General features: G+C 34.9%; 1 protein-coding gene and 1 non-coding gene across 6 annotated transcripts in view; both read right to left on the minus strand.

Moving 5' to 3' along the window:
- Positions 1 to 20752, minus strand: part of TCF12 (transcription factor 12) — a 292040-nt gene that overhangs the window by 107754 nt on the left and 163534 nt on the right. The gene's annotated exons all lie outside the window — the stretch shown is intronic.
- TRNAI-UAU lies at positions 1724 to 1796 on the minus strand. Its single transcript has one exon. It is a non-coding gene; the product is annotated as a tRNA-Ile (tRNA).

Consider the following 20752-nt stretch of genomic DNA (forward strand, 5'->3'; position numbering starts at 1 on the left):
GCTGAAAGGAGACAATTGACAAATCATCCCCAAAATGAATGGCAACAAAACTCAACTACTCCAAAGGTTGGCTCTGGGTATAACTAGAACATAGTCATCTATGCTGGTTTCACTCAAGAGTAAATGCTATTGTTTTCAGTTCTCACAAAGGGCACATGATGATGTTCCTCTTATTTCAAATGCCTGTTAGAAAAAATATTCTGATCTTGTTCTTCTGGTCCTCAGCTTCCTAATCTATAAAAAACATAGAAGCTGGACAAGATCAGAGGTTGCATAATGGCATCCTGAAAGTTTGTGGCCAATGCAGAGATTTATTTGTGTGTATATGATGAAAACAAATTTTTAAAAAAGTTAATTGCTGTGGCAGCCACGAGAATGCACCTTGCAGAATTTCTTCTTCAGGGAACATAATTGACCTGAAGGTTCCAGGTGCTGTACTCTGAAATTCACCACTACTTTTGCAAGAAGTCCCCTTGCTTCCAACACGCTTCGACAGAGTATCGTGGGGGAAACAAAAGCACACCCCTTCCTGGGAGACAAGGCATTCCTCTGCTGACCAACTTTGGCTCAAGAACTTCCAGGCTGCTGAATCTTCCTTAGAGTGCACAGCAGTCTAGGACTTTTTCTTTCCATTTTCTCTCCTTACTCTCAAAATCTTGAGATTACTGTGGGCATGATGACAGAAACTAGCATTTGCTGACTAGCTATTATGTGCAAGGCACTGTAAATGGTGCTTTATGTACACTGCTGGTACCATTGCTAGTTGTATTATTCTTCCTACTAGAAATCCTGTTAAAACCAAAGACTGATTGAAGGAAGGTGCTAACATCTGTGAGATATGACAGTCAATTTAAGATTTCCTGTAGATCTCAATCTACTGGCTAGAGAAACCTGCCCTATAAATACTGTCTTGGCTGTATGTGCTTTCTTTTACCAATTCAAAATAATGTTTTTATTTGAAAATGGCCAGACACAATTATGGAAGATATAACTAGCTCAGCATTTATTTCTGCAGCAGTCTTATGAATACCTGAACATTTCCGGCAAACTAAAATTCACTATTTTCAATGAATAGATATACTACTCAAGAAATAATTGCTGACTTCATGAGTAACAGCACAAATTAGAGTAGTTTTCCTATTTGTCTGAAAACCAGTGTCACTTCAATGTTAATTTTTGTACTAATTTGCATTTATAAATTCAAATTCACAATCTATTAAATAAAAAACTCCATGGGAATTTTTAATATTTTAATATTTTCTGTATTTTAAATGGGTAGCATTAGATTGGTTTTTGTTATGAGATAAAGGCTTAACCTAGAAGAAGAATTCCTGGACATTCAAAAAAGTTACCTAAATCATTACTACATTTCAAAATGAAATTTTCAATATATAAATGATGAGAGTTTTTCCATATTTAGTTGACAATACAAAATCTTTACATAGGCAAACTGAAATATTTGGGCATAAACCTAAATCTGATCACAGTTTTATGAGCAGACTATCCTTATTCTCCTTGGGTATCTGTGAAAACTCATTATTTACCTATGCTCTTTGCACATGGAAAAGCTTTTCTTCTTCTTGTTTTTTTAATCCCCACCTTCCACCCCTGACCTATAAATGTTGCTGTCTTCCCTTAAGAACTGGATCTCTGAAGGTGGGGCGTCTCCTCCCATGCGCTCACAGCACACACCTGGGGCCTGGAGCACCCAGGGTATGGGCCATGGCTCCACTGGGGCGCGAACCCAGGACCTTCTGCGTATAAAGCAGACGTGCTAACCACTACTCTATGGAACCACCCCAGTTTTCTTCTTCTTTTGTGGGTGAATACCAAAGGTTACATACAATTTGAATCTCATTAACCACTTGGAGAAACATAAGGTACTATCTTACAAAGTGTGCAAATCTGGAATGCTGTTGGGTATATCAGAGCAGAGACTTTGGAATTCTCATTACTAGATTCAACTCTTGGCTCTTGATCCTCTCTCACTAAGTGAACCAGGCAAGTTGCAAGTCACTGAACATCTGTGGGCCCACTCACTCTTTTAGGAAAATCAACTCAGTAACATGCACCCCACACAGGCCTGCACAGTTTAATTAATGCTTATGAAGTACTTGGAAATTCTTGTCTTAAAGAACCAAGGCCAATACTAACTATGAGAATTACACACATCATTTTTGTCGCAATCTGCTCAAACTTACAGAAAAAAACCTAAAAAGAATCTCAGATTTTTTTTTTAAGGAAAGAAGAATTTTAACATAAATGCCTGCCTATTTTCTTCACAACAATTTGTTTAAGTATTATTGGCTAACGTTTGTGCCAAGCACACTGCTGGCTACACTGAAGATATTTAAATATCTAGTGCCAATGAGCACAGCTGCTGGACTCTCTATGCCCTCCTCTTGTTCACTCCATGCCAAATTACTCACACAGCTATGAAAGATGAGGCTGTAGCATAGGAAAATGCCAAGTGTGAGTGAGATTAGCAATAAACCAGAGGATCCCTATAGAGGCCAGTGATTAGCAAGTTGCCAGTTGTAATCACTTTTGTAACCTAGCCTTTATCTCTTCACTTATTCCATCTTAACTCTGCATCAACTTCCTTTGACAGGCATCAGAACTGTAAGCAGCTTCCCAATCACTAATTCCTGCAGAACTGCTAAAGTACCAATAAAGTATCTCATTATCCTTAATAAGAGCACACAGTCAGACCTGTGCAATTTGAAGAGGCTTTAGAAAAGACTTCTTGAGACTAAATCTGAGATGAAGTAGTCCAGGATGCAAACATTCGCCAATCCAGCTATCTTTCCCCATGCTCTCTACCCCTCCACCTAAAATCAGATTCACACATTAAATATAAACAAGTAGAGGAGGATGAGGTTTATAGAAAACAGTTTACCTTTCGGCCATTGGAATGTTCAGAGAGAACAATTAAAATGCAGAATTCTATATGACAGGGTGAGGTGGCTATGTAGTTAGAAATTAAGAATGAATGAACAGAACAGAATAAGATAAATACATTTTGGTCAATTTTCGTCACTTAGCAAAACTTTACAGGCCATTTTATGGTTCAATTGTGCCACATAGATAATACTTAACAAGATATTCATTATAGGTAACTCAAAATCTAAACTCTACTTCTCTGAGACAGTTTACTTTATAATTGTATTTTCTAAATTGTCCCTGAAATCGTATTTCTATATTGCATTGTTGCTTTTCTTTAGGTTCAGAATTTAAGTGTGTTTTCTCACTTAATGTCTCACACTTTCCCAACCATGTTATTCAGAATTTAGGAACAAAACATTTCATTTTTATAGCAATCTGACACATCACAGAATGAACGAGGAGTCATATCACCTTTGGCTACATTTCAGGAGAAAAGATGGTTAAATGTATATTCTCTAAAAATAATCAAGTAACCTTTGTATCACAATGTTTATTTCATTCTTTTTAAAGAATGAAATAATTCAATTGATGTTTTATGACTTTCTAGGGATTAAATAATTTAAGCCAATCCTTCAACACCTTAATTTTATCTACTCCCCTACCTCGAAATGAAGAAAAAGAAAAAATCAGGTAAAAATCACATCACCAAATAATTTGGTTGGGAGAAGAGAAGGGAACATATCAAATTATCTTGGTAATCACATACTTAAATAATCTACTCCTTCTGACATACAGTTTCCACCAATTCTTGTATGAATGCTTCTCTCAAAAATTTTTGCATCATACCATAAGTAGAACATTAAGCTCATTATTAACTCCAATCACTTTCTCACATCTTTCTATATTTCAGCTGTTTAATTTAAACCATGACCTTACCAGGGAAGGTCAGTATCTGAATCTGTTTTTTATGGCACCCAGGAACCAGAAGGCAGATGCCACTTGTTCAAAGTACACTGATCTGGAATTCTAGACTTGTTTTGTTTGTATGCCAGGGACAGATTCTACTCCAAGGCTCTATCTATGGCACACAGCCACATGTAAGCAGAGAGACAGTTTAACAGAACTGTGCTCTAAAATAGCAGACAATAAATGATTGTTAATTAGCTAGTTTCCCTTGACAGCAAGAACTAGAATAGAAAGAAAGGAACTAGTCAATGGAACTGCTACCACTCACAACTATCTGGTCAAAAATGGGAAATGGAATGAAACAATCATGGAAAAAGTCAGGAGGGCTATTTCTGTCTCTGTCATGAACTAGTGTGACATGAAGAAGTCATTAAACATCCCCAGGCCTCAGTTTCTTTACCTGGAAATGGGTTAAGGTGGGGCAAGTTTGGATTAGATGGTATCTTTGTTTTAATATCCCATGAAACTGACAGTCTCATCTGTTTTGCTATTCTTCAGGCACCCCTTCCTAACAGAATGTAAATTTGGACATTGCCAGTAGTAGAAAGAAGATAGCTGCTAAAAAATGTAGGGACTTTTAGAATGACAATGTGTAGTTACAAAAAATTAAGTGTATAAGCAGCTCATCATACATTTCTTTAATACACCTTGAGATATTTAACCATCAATATAATAGTTGAATATAGCAAGTTGAAGTCAATGTGCTCAGAATTACCAAGACTTCATTCTACTCAGATTAAGAAAAACTCTAAATGTTAATAAGATTTCTCACTGGGGCTCAACACCTTCTATCTATATAATGAGGAAAGGCAGCACACTTTGTTCACCATAGAAAATACATAAATACAAAGCGACTGAATGGAGACTATTCTATTTTATTGAAACACATGGAGAAAGACAAAAAGAGTCTTAAATCCCTTTTTGTGGTCCACTAAGATTTAAGTAAGGTTCTTGCTACATGATAAGTACTCTGAGTAAAATATGAGGCATTCAGTTTTCATTGAGCGGCCTCCAGTATTGCAATTTACTGCCATCCTACCTCTGCAGTTTAAAAACTGGTAAAAGCTAGCCTCAAGTTCTCAACGAGTTATAATCCAAAGTTCATTTGTGGGTCAGGAATAACTCAAAGTAAGTTATTTATACACCAATTCATTATAAATAGCTATACAAATCAATTTAAGTCACAACATGTCTGTGTAAAATATTTGTTGAAGGGAAAAAGAAAGTAAAGGAAGGGTAAAAAACACATAATAATAAAATTAGGGAGGAGACATGGTGAAGAAGTTTGAACAGAGACTCTGGATGTACACTAACTGGGTTTAAATTTCCACTCTACTTCTTACTAACATTACCTAACTTCTCTGCCCCTTAGTTGTCTCAACTGTGAAATGAAGTAAGTTTCACCTTATGGGTTTTTGTGAGGGTAAAATGTATTGACAAATAAAGTGCTTAGAACAGTGAAAAACACAAGAAAGGGCTAATTAAATGTTATTATTTTGAAAATGAAATGTATCAACTACAAAATCCATATATGTGTACCTTGAATATCAATTCTTGAAGAAAAAAAACTTTAAATAGAGGAGTAAAAAAGGTAGATTCCAGGGAAATAAAGGAAAGGAAACTTTTGGATACTTTTGAAGTTTTTAATATTCTTTATGCCTTTCATTTCATTAAATTTCATTAAAAGCTAATGGTTTCACTCTCCCCTTAGCATAAATGAATGGATATATCTCTAGCACTATAAATACTTAGTCACAATTCATTTTCTGTTCACAACTGAAATAAAGAGAAAGAAAGACCAAAAGATGCATGGAAAATCTGGAAAAAGTGGTAAGGGATATGAAGAGAAATGACAGCATAAAAAAGGAACAATTTAAAGTGAATTTCAACAGAGTTGTAGAATCTGTAATACAGAGGAAATAAAGTAGATAGGCTGGGGTGTCATCCTTAACTTGCTTATTCCCTTTTTCACTAGGGCTGGGGAAAGGGTTACAGAATGACCTTGCATCTGATGGTTCTAAGCCACTGGTTTAAGACAGTCTGGTTGCTGTCTGAAGTTTACAGGGGATACAGAGGCAGACCATCTTTATTAGGTAAAAAGGAGGTGCTGGTGTTACACTGCTAGGAAGTGTTTGTTACAGTGTTAGGAGTACATAAACATGTTGTAATGTTCACTATTGAAATGTTTCCATCTAGGGAAGAAATTCTTAAAAGTATATATAAAACCACTTGAAAAACGGAGAATGAAAAAGTCAAAAAATTCTCTTTTCAGCTTTTGTTTCTCTGTGTGCTTCATTTTGACTATTTACATTTAATGTGATTTAGAACTATCACTTTGTGAGATGTTTTCCATTTGTCTCACCTGTTCTTTATTTGTTGTTGTTCCAGCCTGCTTTTGGATTGATTATTCTGTTTAGTCTGTACTACTGGCTTTTATTTTTTAATGTTTGCCCTCAATTTACAATACAGTGTACCTTTAATTAACAGGGCCTACCTTCAAGTAATAATATAAGAGCATAAGAACCTTACAACAGTTAACTTCCAAAATCCTCTCTTGCATCCTTTGGTTTATTGTTATCATACATTTCACTTTTGTATATTATATACCACACATACAGTGTTACTATTTTTGCTTAGACATTTAGTTATTTTATACTGTAATTTAAAATGAGGAGTTGTGTATCTTTTATATTTATTTCCAGTGTTAGAATTTCTGGAGTTCAAAAAATTATATTATATGACCCATAAGGTTGCCTACTTCCTATTTTTGTAAATAAAGTTTTACTGGAATACAGTCACACCCATTTGTTTATGTATTATTTATGGTTGCTTTCGTGCTTCAATGGCAGTTAATAGTTGTGACAGAGATTATCTAACCTACAAAGCCTAAAATATTAGAGATTTGGCCCTTTGCAGAGAAAAATCTGCTGAGTCCTGGTGCAGATTCAAGTTTCTGTCTGGAGTCACATTCCCTTTGCCTGAAGAACTTTGTTTAACAGTTGCAGTAGCACAAGTCTGCTAGGAATGGATTAACTCAGCTTTCCTTGTATCTGGAAAAGTCTTTACTTTGCCCTCATTTAAAAAAAGTATTTTCAATGTATATGTAATTCTGGGTTGACAATTTTTTTTTTTTTAATTTTAATACATTAGAGATGTACTCCATCATCTTCTTGCTTACAAAGTTTTTAATAAGAAGTCTGCTGTAGTTTATTTTTATTTTCCTATACATACAAGTTTTTCTGCCTTCAAGATTTTCTATTGTTGGTTTTCAGCAATTTGAACATAATATAGTCTAGTTGTGAGTGTATGTTGCTTTTAAAACTTTGGATCTGTAACTTTTTCTCTCTTCCTCTCCAATTGAAACTTGAATAGTTTGTTTCCAGTCACACATATAATAGACTGTGACATTGTCCCATAGCTCTGTTTGTTATCACTCATTTTTCTCTTTGTATTTCGGTTGGATTTCTACTGACTATATTCAAATTTACTGATTTCTTCTAGAGTTGACCTTGGGTCAAAGTTTTCACTCCTCCCTGACAGGAAGAAGACCTGTACTTGGTATCAGCATAGGATCTTAGGTCTAAGACCAGTTTCCTGTCTTCCAGTTTGCTGCTCCTCCTAAACAAGCTTAAGTCTTTCAGTACCTAGGGTCCAGGGAAGCTGGCAGGATTTTCTGTCTTTCCCACAATGACAGCTATCAGCACCTGCATGCCTACAACATCAACAGGAATTCCTTTCAGTCTCCTGCCCCACCCCCTATTCTTTCTTGGAGATTTGAGGGGAAAAAACTTGAGAGTGAAGCCCTCAAGTATTTCAAACTGCTATGTTGCTGGCCCATAACAGGCCTTTTGTTAAACTTTAAAATTTTAGCTGATTCCTCTTATCTCCTTGTGTTGTCACTGGTATGACACCTTATTCTCCCATGCTCTGCCATAGGTAAGACAGTTCATGTGTCCCATTTCTCCTTGGAATTCAGGTCCCATTTCTGTCTTGTGATTTCGGCTCTGTGACTGGTTCAAAAAAGAATTTTGTAGTTTTTGAGGCTTTATTTTTCTCATTGGTAAGAGTAGAAATGGCATTCTTTGCAGCTCTCTATGCCCTAAGTAGAAGCTAGATGTCCTCTGATCTTCATTTTGAATACTTTGTTTCCAAGTCTGCAAATTCACTGATCTTTTCTTCTGCAGTAAAAAATCTATTAATCTCATCTAGTGTATTTCTCATTTCAGTTATTATATTTTTCATCTCTAGAGATTTTTTTTTTATATGTTTCATTTCTCCTTGCACCATATTTGTGTTTTCCTCTATAGTTTTGAACTATGGAGCATATTTATAACATCCATTTTAATACCCTTGTTTGCTAATTCTATCATCCCTCTGATTTCTTGCTCTATTGTTTCTGCTGACGAATTTTACTTGTGGTTACAGAGTATAGTTTCCTGCTTCTTTTGACACTTAGTACTTTTTGATTTGATGCCAGATATTATGCAGTTCACATTGTTGAGTGCTAGATTTTGTTGTATTCCTTTAAAGAATGTTGGGTTTTTGTTCTGGTAAGCACTTAAGTTACTGAGCATCATTTGGATCCCTTTCAAGCATTGCCTTTAAGCTCTGTTAAGGCAGGTCCAGAACAGCCTTCAGCCCCAGGCTAATTTAGACTTATTAAAACAACACCTTTCTGAGGACTCTACACAATGCCAATTATAAGCATACTTTGGAGATACTGTAGGTTCCATCCTAGACCACGACAATAAAGTGAATATTGCAATAAAGTGAGTCATGTGAAATTTTTTATGTCGTAGTGCATATAAAAGTTATGTTTCAACTATACTGTAGTCTCTTACGTATGCAAGAGCATATGTCCAAAAAACAATGTACGTACCTTAATTTAAAAATTTTTTATTGCTAAAAAATGCTAACCATCATCTGAGCCTTCAGTGAGTCATAATCTTTTTGCTGGTGGAGGGTCTTGTCTTATGTTGATGGCTGCTGACTGGTCAGGGTGGTAGTTGCTGAAGACAGGGATGCTGTGGCAATTTCTTATAAGAAGACAATAATGAAGTTTGCCACATTGATTGGCTTTTCCTTTCACAAGCAATTTCTCTGTAGTATGTGATGCTATTTGATAGCATTTTACCCACAGAACTTCTTTCAAAATTGGAGTCGATCCTCTCAAACCCTGCTATTGCTTTATCAACTTTATGTATCAACTTTCAAAGTCCTTTGTTGTCATTTCAACAATCTTCACATCTTCTCAAGTAGAGTTCATGTACTTACTTTGTTCATCCATAAGAATCAACTCCTCATTTATTAAAGTTTTATCACGAGATTGCAGAAATTCAGTCATATCTTCAGGCTCCACATATAATTCTAGTTCTCTTGCTATTTCCACCATATCTGCAGTTACTTCCTCCACTGAAGTCTTGAACCCCTTAAAGTCATCTATGAGGACTGGAAATAACTTCTTCCAAACTCCTATTAATGTTGATATCTGTACCTCTTCCAATGAATCATTAATGTTCTTAACTAATCTAGAATGGTGAATCCTTTTCAGAAGGTTTTCAATTAACTTTACAGAGATCCCTCACAGGAACACCTATCTATGACAGCTATAGCCTTATTTCTGAAATAGTAAGACTTCAAAGTCAAAATTACTCCCTGATCCATAGGTTGCAGAGTGGATGTTGTGTTAGCAGACATGAAAACAACATCCATCTCCATCAGAGCTCTTAGATGACCAGATGCATTGTCAATGAGCAGTAACATTTTGAAAAAAATCTTTTTTTCCTGACCTGCAGATCTCAACAGTGAGCTCAAAATAACCATGTTATAAACAGATGTGTTGTCATCTAGGCTTTGTTGTTCCACTTAGAAAGCAAAGGCAGAGTAGATTTAGCATACTTCTCAAAGGCTCTAGAATTTATCTAAGTGATAAATGAGCATTGGCTTTAACTGAAAGTCACCACCTGCATTAGCTCCTAACAAGAGAGCCAGCCTGTCCTTTAAAGCTTCGAAGCCAGGCACTGACCTCTCTCTAGCTATTAAATTCCTGGATGGCATCTTCTTCAAATATAAGGCTCTTTCATCTATATTGAAAATCTTTTGTTTAATGTAGCTGTCTTAATTCATTTAGCTAGATCATCTGAATAACCTGCTGCAGCTTCTACATCAGCACTTGCTGCTTCACTTTGCACTTTGATGTTATGGAGACTGCTTCTTTACCTAAACTGCATGAACTAAGCTGTTAGCTTCAAATTTTTCTGTAGCTTTCTTACCTCATTCAGCCTTTATAGAATTGAGGAGAGTTATGGCCCTGCTATGGATTAGGCATTCGCTTACAAAAATGTTGTAATTGATTTTATCTTCTATCCAGACCACTAAAACTTTATCTGTATCAACAATAAGGCTGTTTCACTTTCTTATCATTTGTGTGTTCACTGGAGTAGCACTTTTAAATTCCTTCAAAAACTTTTCCTTTGGATTCACAACTTGACTATTTGGAGCAAGAGATTTAGCTTTTGGCCTGTCTTGGCTCTTAACATGTCTTCTACTCTAAACTTAAGCACACTTCCAGATTTCAATTTAAAGTAAGAGATACATGACTATTCCTTTTACTTGAACACTTAGAGGCAATTGTGTAGGGTTATTAATTGGCCTAATTTCAAAATTTTTGTGTTTCAGGAAATAGAGAGGTCCAAGAAGAGGGAGATGGGGAATAGTCAAAACACACAATATTTATTAATTAAGTTCACTGTCTTATATAGGCAGTTTATGACACCTCAAAACAAAATTGTAACATCAAAGACAGGCCACCATAACAAATATAACATAGTAATCCTGAAAAAGTTTGAAATATTGTGATCATTACCAACATGTGACACAAAGACATAAAGTGAGTAAATGCTGTTGGAAAAATGGGGCCAGTACACCTGTTCCAGTCAGAGTTGCCACAAACCTTCAATTTATTTAAAAAAAAAATGTGCAAAGCACAATGCAATAAAAGGAGATATATCTGTATTATTAGATATTTCTACTTTGGTTGTCTGGAAGACCTATTCCCAATTTTGTGTGAGTTTGAGGAATTGTTCCGCCTATTCCTTTCAAGTGTTTTTACTGGTCTCAAGTTGTTTCCTCTGATGTATGCACACATATCGGTAGTTAGCCAGAGTTGAAGGAACCCCTCTGCAGATCTCAAGTTCTTCCTCTGTGCTCCCTCCCTTCTGCCCTGCAAATTCAATCCTCCTTGGCTTCCCTGAATTCTGTTCTTTGTCACCTCAACTCAGTAAGACTATTAGATGATGTCTGATTTCCTCTTCCCATTGCTGTGGCTTGGAATCTTCCTCCAGGCAGTCAGTTAGAGAATTGTGGAACTCATTTTATTTATTTTCCTTCTCCCATGCACCATTTATTGTCCAATGTTTGAAAACTAATGGTTTAATTGAGACTACTATAAAACTTGCTAAGCTTTTTACACTTCTTGGAAATCCTTCCACCAGCCCTTCTTCACCCAAAATTAAGAAAAAAATCATTCTCCTGGTCTTTCTCTAGCAACCCCATTTTTATAGATCAGAAAGCTAGAACACAGTAAAATTTGACTCCTATAAATAATCAGACTTTATGACCAAAAAAACTGCTCAGAGGATTGAGAAGAAAACATAACACTTCCAAATTTGTTATTATCTTTACATTTTGCAGTACCCTAAATTAAATACATCCTGCTCGGCTAGATTTTACCATAATAGAAATTGAATTTGATAAATTCTTGGAAAATTTAAAAACTTTGTTAAACTACTTTTGTTTTTATGATACTGTAATGAGGTTCTCTTATTTCTAACCTCAGACATTTTCTTCCTAAAATACTTTGAATTCCACTAGGTCTGGTAACATTTGATTTTGGAACAAACTGCTCTAAGAATATGATCTCCTGCACTAACTGCACACATCATTATTATTAAAAGGTTATAAAGCTGGCAATTTTCCAGCTCTTATTCATCATTTCAGTTATGGAATACAATGTCCGGTTTGTAGTTTCTATACTGTTTTCCTTCAGTATGTTGACTAGTTCTCTAAATTGAACCTTAGGTATTTTTTTGTTAAGGTCTTCAATTCCTGGTCATGTTTTACATAATTTGATATATTACATACATGTATATGCTCTAGATGTCATATAGCATGAAAATATTTGTGAAAATTGTTTTTGTTAAACTTTTTTTTATGTCATTGCTTCTTAAGATTATGTTTCTGATAATGTTAGCTACTTACATTTATTTTTGACACATTTTTCCTGAATTGTTTCTTGCCTATATCAGACTATACTCAATAATAATAAAAAAAAAAATCACGAATTTCATTAAAATATTTTGGGGAAAAAAATAAACAGTAAAACTCATACTTTAAATTTGTATTTTGAAACAATTCTGTTCTTCCTCTGAGAGAATCCTATATGCTGGAAACCTAAACTTTGACTTTGGGCTCTAATCCTGGACCTGTCTCATATAAGAAAACTGGTCTTGCTCTAATCATACTACTTAAATGCCCATTTGAATACTGTTGGGTTTTTTTTTCAACTTTGTTCATAAAGTTACATTTTGTTTCTAAAACATTCCAAGCTCAATTCCACTGAAGGCTGCTGGACTTGTCAGCCTCTCTGCACGACATGTTCTTATGTCAGAACATTCAGGTGTCCACTCAAATGTCACTTCCTCAGAAGAACCTTCTCTGACTATCTTATCTAAAATAGTCCACTCTATTCTTTTTCTATCATATTTTATGAAGTCATAAATATTTGCCTTGCTTCCTCTGTAGAGGTAATATAATATAGCTGGTAACCTTTGGTAAAACTTCATAACTCACATTTTTTCCCTTTTCGTAATATAAAGTGCTTTAATTTGTATTGCCACTTTATTTTCCTATCATTTCCTATTATTTTTATTTTATTGTATCACATTTGCTCTCATCGAAACCAAAATCCTTTTGCATTTTCTGTTCTTGTAATGTGTTCTATTCACAACTTTATAAAATATGCATAAGGATTTACTTGCATCTTTATGGTTTACTAAATTTTATATTTTCTTTTTTTCCCAGACCATATAAAAATCTTATTTCGTGTTTCAGTAACTGTTTCTTATTTTGAGTAAGGTGCCCCTCCCCAATATAAAATGCTTTAAAATATTCTGAATGGAAGATTATAGCAGATAAGTAACATGAATTAAAAAAATATTCAGGGATCCGAAGCAACTGTTTAATAGTACATAAGTTCAGAGTTATAAAAGATATCTTAAGCTCAAGGAAGAAGTACAAAGACAACTCCTAAAGGGTAGGTAACTATCATATTGTTGTTAAGGAAATACCATGGTCACTGGAATTCAAGTTTCTAGCAGCAATAATAAGCTTAATAACAGAATATACAGCTATTCTTAGTGTTGAGAATAGAAGTGATCCAGGAATGACTGCATTTATTCTATACTTACTTCCTTAACTTTTTTGGATTATATTCAGCCTATATCTATTTTAGGAACTGCTTTGGAAGGTCCTTATGTTTTATGCAAGGAACTGCTATTTCCCCAGATGAATAGAATATCCATTCTCTGACTCCAAGTTTCCATGACAATAAAAACAAAACATTCATCAGCACCAACTTGGTATTTGATGGCAAATGCAGCTGCAGCTTATAACAGTTCGATCTTTATCCCAACTCTTTCCTTCAGAACAGAGGCACTATATTTCTCCAAAGAAACTGAACTGTTTTTACAGTGATTTCCCCATCCCCACCACAGACCTAAACACTAACAACTAAATGTGCTATACCATCTCCAATCATTAAATCACCCACTCTTCCAAGGCTCATGCCAAATAGAATGAAAAGTTCCTGAATTTTGCTAAGAGCACATCTGATTTGTGAATTGTGAAAGATCAGTTGGTTTAAGTATTACATACACCTTTGGAGAAACATACAGTGTTTAAGTTTTCATGATAACCAAAGAGAAGACAGAATTTTGGAAGCGATATTCACACTAAACAAAAAAGCTATTAAATTCAATTGAATTATGGTAGGACAGTGCCCCCTTGTGTCTTGGTATTTTTACCTTGACTAAATCCAATATTAATTTCCTTAGAGTTCTATGGTACAGATTTGAATAATTTTATATCATAGAAATAAACAAGACTTGATAAACAGGACTAGCAGATCTCCTAAGACAAAAAAAAAATCTTAATTTATTACAATATAAATACACTGGCTATTCAATATTAATGATTTTAACATGTATAATCTGCAATGAGGAAAATGTAATGAATTTGGATAGATTCAGTAGTCATTTTTAATTTAAATTTCATATTTAATTTACTATTAGTGAGAAGAAGTTTTAAAAATGAAAAGAAATAACTCAGCACCATCAATTACATTTTCTCTAGTAGCGATTCTCTGTACTAGTATTGGCTTCCTTCATTATCACCTAGGGAACTAGTGAGGTCCAAGCTTTACTAGATAGAAAACAGTTTGCACTAAATGGAGGAAATTAACATGAAATTTTAAAAGATATTTGCAGTGACAATACAAGAAATTCTCTAAGTTACATAAACTTTTAGAAAAAAAACATACAGAAAGACATCATCCACGTTTTAACCCCACTCAAAATGTTATCACTTACACTAGAGGCCTGGGTATGAACACTGTAAAAAATCAGAATCTCAGGCCCCATCTCAAATGATCTGAATTAGAACTTGCATTTTGGCGAGATCCCTAGAAGATTCTTATGGTCTTTAAAGCTTAAGAAACTCCCTGCTCTCCTATCCCCAACTATCGAAGGGGTGGAGGATGAGACCTGATTGACTATTTAGGCATGGGGGATAGCTTTAGAGACCAAGTAGATTCAAAAAAAGAAAATCAGAAACAGCTTTGGAAGGATAGCAAAGCATTAAAAATATAAGAAATCTCAATAATTTATGTAGTTACTAGTGCTACTTGTTTACAGAATAAACATTTATATTAAAGCTGTAATGTTCCATCAAATTACAGTCATCCCTCAGTATCCAAAAGGGAGATTGGTTCCACTCCCCATCTCGTCACAGTGGATACCACAATCTGAGGATGCTCAAGTCCCTTATTAAAACGGTGTAATATTCGCATTTAACCTACACACATCCTCCATATACTTTAAAATAATCTCTAGATTATTTATAATATCTAATACAATGTAAATGCTATGTAAATAGTTATAATACCATATTGTTTAGAAAGCAAAAAACTTTGTACAAATTCAGAACAGATACAACCACTGTAGGTCTAACTACGAAATACACATCAGCAATAACATAACATTTTTTTCCAAATATTTTTGATATGAGGTGGACTGAATCCGTGGAAGCAGAATCCATGGAAATGAAGGACTATTTTCAAATAAGTTCAGGAATATCAACTATTCGAGCTCAGAATTTGAGCCTATTTGCACCAACTATCATCTATTTCTCTTTCTGTCACTTCCAGTTTAAGACTAAACAAATTCCGAGATAATCTTAGGATGTGCCACCTCACATCTGTCACTTTCTACCATTAACTACCACCATCTCAATTCAAGTTGTTATAGATGAACACCTAAGCAATTACCTCTTAACTGGTACCCTCACCTGTCTCTCTTTGCTCCCATCCATCACTGATGATAAACTCATTCTGAAAGCACTTTCGTCACTATATTCTATTGTTCAAAACTGATGAAAGTTTCCCAATGCATGGCATACAAAATCCATTTTTTAATTCTGACATACCAAGCTCTCCACATTCAGGTTCTAATCTAACCTTTTTTGCTATTGTTGCTTTTTAATTTTGAAAAAAGTCCAAAGTTTATGAAAAAGTTTTAAGTACAGTAAAAGGAACTTTTCCCCCTTGAACCATTTCTGAGAATAAGTTGCAGACATGATGCTCCACCATCCCCCAATACTTTAGTATGTCCTACTGCATTCTGTGCAAGAAACTACTGTGCAATACAACTACCATAATCATCAAATTAACATTTACACACTACTACCATTTGAGTTTTCCTATATATCTCAATGATGCCTTTGCAAAAGAACCAAGTTCAGAATCATAATTGCCTTTGGTTTCTTTTCCTAACTTTCTTTACTTGTCCCTCAATCTGAATTTGCTTTGTCTGATGTTTCCTAAACATTACATTCAGTCCATGCATCTTCAGTAGGAATATCACAGAAGTGATGCTGTGTTCTTCCCGATACATCCTATTAGGTGACACATAAACTGAATTATCTCATTATTGATAATGTTCACTTTGATCCCTTCATTAATGTGTCTGCCAAGGCTTCTCAACTGAAATGTTACTTTTCCCCGTTGTAATTAATAATTATTTTGTGGGAAGGTACTTTGAGACTACATAAAAATCCTGTTCTTTACAAAATCTTAAATCTATTTATATCAGCATGGACTCACGGTTTCCTATTTTATTCAATGGGTTATAATTCATTACTATTGATATTTATTTTGCTGTTCAAATTGTCACAGATTTGGCCAAAGGGAGCTCCTTCAAGCTGGCTTGTGTGATGTTCTTCCAAGTCTTCATCATTCTTTGAGTATGTCCTTATTTTCCAGCATAATATGATGTTCTAGGCTTATCTTGTTCCCTTCCCCTGCCCTAGACCTAGAATCAGTCATTTCTCCGAGGAGCCCTGGTTTCTTTTAGTGGAGAATGGTATTGAGAAACTAAATTCTGGACATGAGTTATGGTCACTGGTACTAAGGTTTTGCTATTCCCTGTCTCTTAGTGGACAGGATGAAGAATATATGTATACATATACATACACATATATACACAACACACATTTATAGCTAAATTTCTCTCACTATATTTATTAGAAACTATGAGTTCACACACATATCTCCAATTCCCATCTAATACTACAGGATTCATTCTAGTTTTCTTCCTTTATTTGTGACTTTCTTCTCCACCACTGAGAAATCTCCTTACCCATAAATGTATTTACTTAGTTAATAAATTCCCCTCGTCTATAACCCACTTGCAGTTGCTGCCATCGCAGCATCCTCTACCCTTCAGTGTGAATGCCATCTAGCACAGAAGCTCTTCTTTCTCCTCCTCTTGTTTGCTGTGACCATTGGCTTCCAAAGAGGCTGCTACACAAAACCAAGCAGGACCATGCCTGTGTCCTCCCTCCTTCAAGCTTTTAAACACTCTAACTATCCCTCTGGTTTGTGCTTCTTCCCTTTATGATTTTCAATCAAGAGTTCCTAAATCTCTTTCCCACCTTTCCACAACATATCAATTTTCCTATTCCTACCTACCCATTGCACCCTCCTGCAAGTCAGAGATGTGCCTATGTTGACTAATTTGATATCTGACTGCAGAATTACAAGGCCATATGGTATAAAAGGAAAGTAAAGGTGATTCTTCTGAGCTGTAAATACTTCAAATGTTTCTTAAAAATTACTAAATAAATGGAGAGTCTCTAAGAACAAAGAGTGGGAAACTGTGAGCTAATGCCTGCTTTTACTACTTTAGGTGGAGAGTTTGTCTTTTATCTATATCTGGAGATAATGCAACAACTTCTGGATCCACAGTAAGAAAATCACAAGTAATCTAAACTTGTTCACAATGACTAAGACAGTAAAGAAAATTTAAAGAGAGGAGAAATATTTCTGGAGAAGAAAAGGTGAGAGTTTGCTTTAAATATCTTATGAGATGTCATACTTTGGTGTAATCCCAAGTGCATGTAAGCAAAATAGGAAAATTCTAGGGCAGGGGTCCCCAACACCTAGGCCGCGGACTGGGAACTAGTCCATGGCCTGTTAGGAACCAGGCTGCACAGCAGGAAGTGAGCGGTGGGCAAGCCAGTGAAGCTCATCTTATTTGCAGCCACTCCCCACTGCTAGCTAGCATCATCACCTCAGCCCCACCTCAGATCATCAGGCATTAGATTCTCATAGGAGCACTGGGGACTGCTCTTCTAGGGGGACATTTTGGTTTATAAGCATATCATAAAGCAGATCTCTCTAACAGAATATCCAAAGATTAAACAACTACCTTAGGGTAGTACATTATTGAAGATATTCAAAGAATAGGTAGGACAACATCTTGATGGAGACGTAAAGGTGGGCAAGACAAAAAGGACAGTACTGGACTTGGAGTCAGAAGTCACGATATACTGGTTAAAAGCACAGGCTGTGGTATTTCACTGGGTTTGCAATGTATATTGTCAATCCTGGGCAAATTAATTACCTCAGTTTCCTCATATGTAAAGTGAAAACAATTATGTCTATTTGCATAGGACTGTTGTGTGAACTTAATGCACTAATATACACAGAAGGCTTAGAAACTAAATTCTGGACACTAATATTTAACAGTGTCACAAATAAATACTTTCTATTGTAATTACATAGTACTTTGTAAGCAACAAACTCTAAGATATGGAAGGTTTTATTATTTATTAGGCATTAACTCTATAAATTTAGGGTTTTTATCAATCTTGTTCCAATTGTTTCCCCAGTCCTTAGCACAATGCCTGGTGTTTAGCATATCATTTATAAATATTTGTTAAGTAAAAGGAGATTAAAATACTAATGGGTTGTTAGATTATGAACCTTTTAAAGTCCTTTCCAATGCTGATAATCTATGACCCAGCCATGTGGTATTAGTAAAAGAATATCTTCATGTTAATATCAGTAATCATTGGCAATCTTCTCTTTTGTCCATTTAGAATGATCAATCAATTAGATGGATACTTTTTATGGGCCTAACATATTTACCTACAATCTAGTTGATAAAACAAGACAATCACATGGCATAATATATTTAACATAATATATTTAACATTAGAAAGTAAGCTCCATGAAGGTGGGACAAAAGAGAGTTGCTTACTGCTATTTTTCTCAGCACCTAACACTGCTGACTGAATTAATTTCAAAAAAGGAGTTGGAAAAGAGAGAGCTAGGTAGATCAGGACTGTTACATGTTTCATAGAACAAACAGGCAGATAAAAGTTGAGAACATTTGGAAAGGAGAGGGGATGAAAGGAGAAAATAGCATTCCATGAGTAAGAAAGACCGCCCAAAGCAATTACAAAAGAGGAAATGAGCAGAGTGTGTGAGTAGACTTGCCTATATAAAACAAAGAGCTAGGATCTAGTGAAAAATAGCAGAATATATATTCAACATATATCTACTTAGGATTCAATGCATATGTCAGATACTAGGTTCTCCCCAATACCTGGGTTGGAGAAAAAATATAAACAATTTTATGTGTCTTAGATGTTATCAACAACAAAATGTGTATCGGAGAATCGTCCAAACAACTCATAACTTTTGACCAAGCAACTTCTTAATTATTAGAAATTTCTCCTTATAAGGAAATAACTGAGTTAGGACAAAACTTTACACATAAAAGACACTCAATATAGAACTGTTTATAAACAATTTAAATTGCCAGTAACAGGTGAGGAATGAAGAAAATTATACTATCATACCCTAGAGTCCTTCAAAATCATACTTATGGTAAGTGCTTATTATATAATATTAAGTGAGCCAAATACAAGATTGAATATGTTCTCATCTGTGAAAAAGTATGCAAAGGAAAAAATCATCATCCAATTATGAAGCTAGAAAACTTTAAGAGGTAGGGCGGGGGGGGGGCCTCATGAAAATGTAAAGGAATATTCACAATTGTCCCCAAAATATTTAAGTTTTACTTAATACTATACATTTGTATATTATTTTTCTTGATTAAACTACATTTGTAATTCACCATTTGTGTTTTTCAGATGGTGAACAACAGGTGTGATTTAAGTGAGAAAGGTAATCTAAAACCCAATCAAATGGCCCCAACCACTAAAGGTAGGCCTGGTCTCTATTCTTCAAAAGAATGGTGACTGAATGTACACTAATATGTTTCAATGAAGTGTTTGTATGTTTTAAATTGTGGTAAAATGCACACCACATAATATTTATTATCTTAACAATTTTAAGTGTTTAATTCAGTAGTGTTAAGTATACTTATATTGTTGTACAATCAATCTTCAGAACTCTTCATCTTGCAAAACTAAAATTCTATAACCATTAAATAATTCTCCATTCACCCCTCACTCCCAAGCCCCTAGCGACCACCATTCTGTTTTCTGCCTTTATGAATTTTACTACTCAAGGTACTTCGTATAAGTGGAATTACACAGTATTTGTCTTCATTGTGACTGGCTTATTTCACTTAGCATAATGTTCTCAAAATTCATCGATGTTGTAGCATATGTCAGAATTTTCTTTCTTTTTAAGGTTTTATAATATTCATTGTATGTTTATCCAAACATTTTGTTTATCCATTTTCCATCAATAGGCACGTGGATTACTGCTACCTTTTGTTGTTGTTGTTGTTGTTACTGTTTGAAGGACTTTGTTTAGTAATATATTGATTTATTATTTTTATATCTTCTCTGATGCATAAAGGATTTGGCCACTTTTTGACTACTGTGAATAATACTGCTATGACCACTGAGTATACAAAAATCTCCAGACTCTGCTTTTAACCTTGGAGGGTATATACCCGGAAGTGACACTGCTGGATCATAAGGTAATTTTGTTTTTAATTTTTTGAGAAATAAACTGTTTTTAATTAAATGACTACCCCTCACATTCTTGTAAGAAAGAGAACTTCTACTATACTCTAAATGTTAACACCGATTGGATGATGAAATTATGAGTGAATGAAGTTTACTCTCTCCCTTTTGGTTTACTATAATGTCCAAATTTTCTATAGCGAGATTATGGTAAACAATGAAAACATATATAATTTCTTTTGCCGCTATTACTTTTTCTTGTGAGTGTATTACAGCAAAGGCCTGAATATTCCTGGCCTCTAGATATTAGGGCATCTACTATGGTCTGAATGTTTGTGTC

This window comes from Pteropus alecto, unplaced genomic scaffold, assembly GCF_000325575.1.
Source record: "Pteropus alecto unplaced genomic scaffold, ASM32557v1 scaffold86, whole genome shotgun sequence".
Taxonomy (NCBI): Eukaryota; Metazoa; Chordata; class Mammalia; order Chiroptera; family Pteropodidae; genus Pteropus; species Pteropus alecto.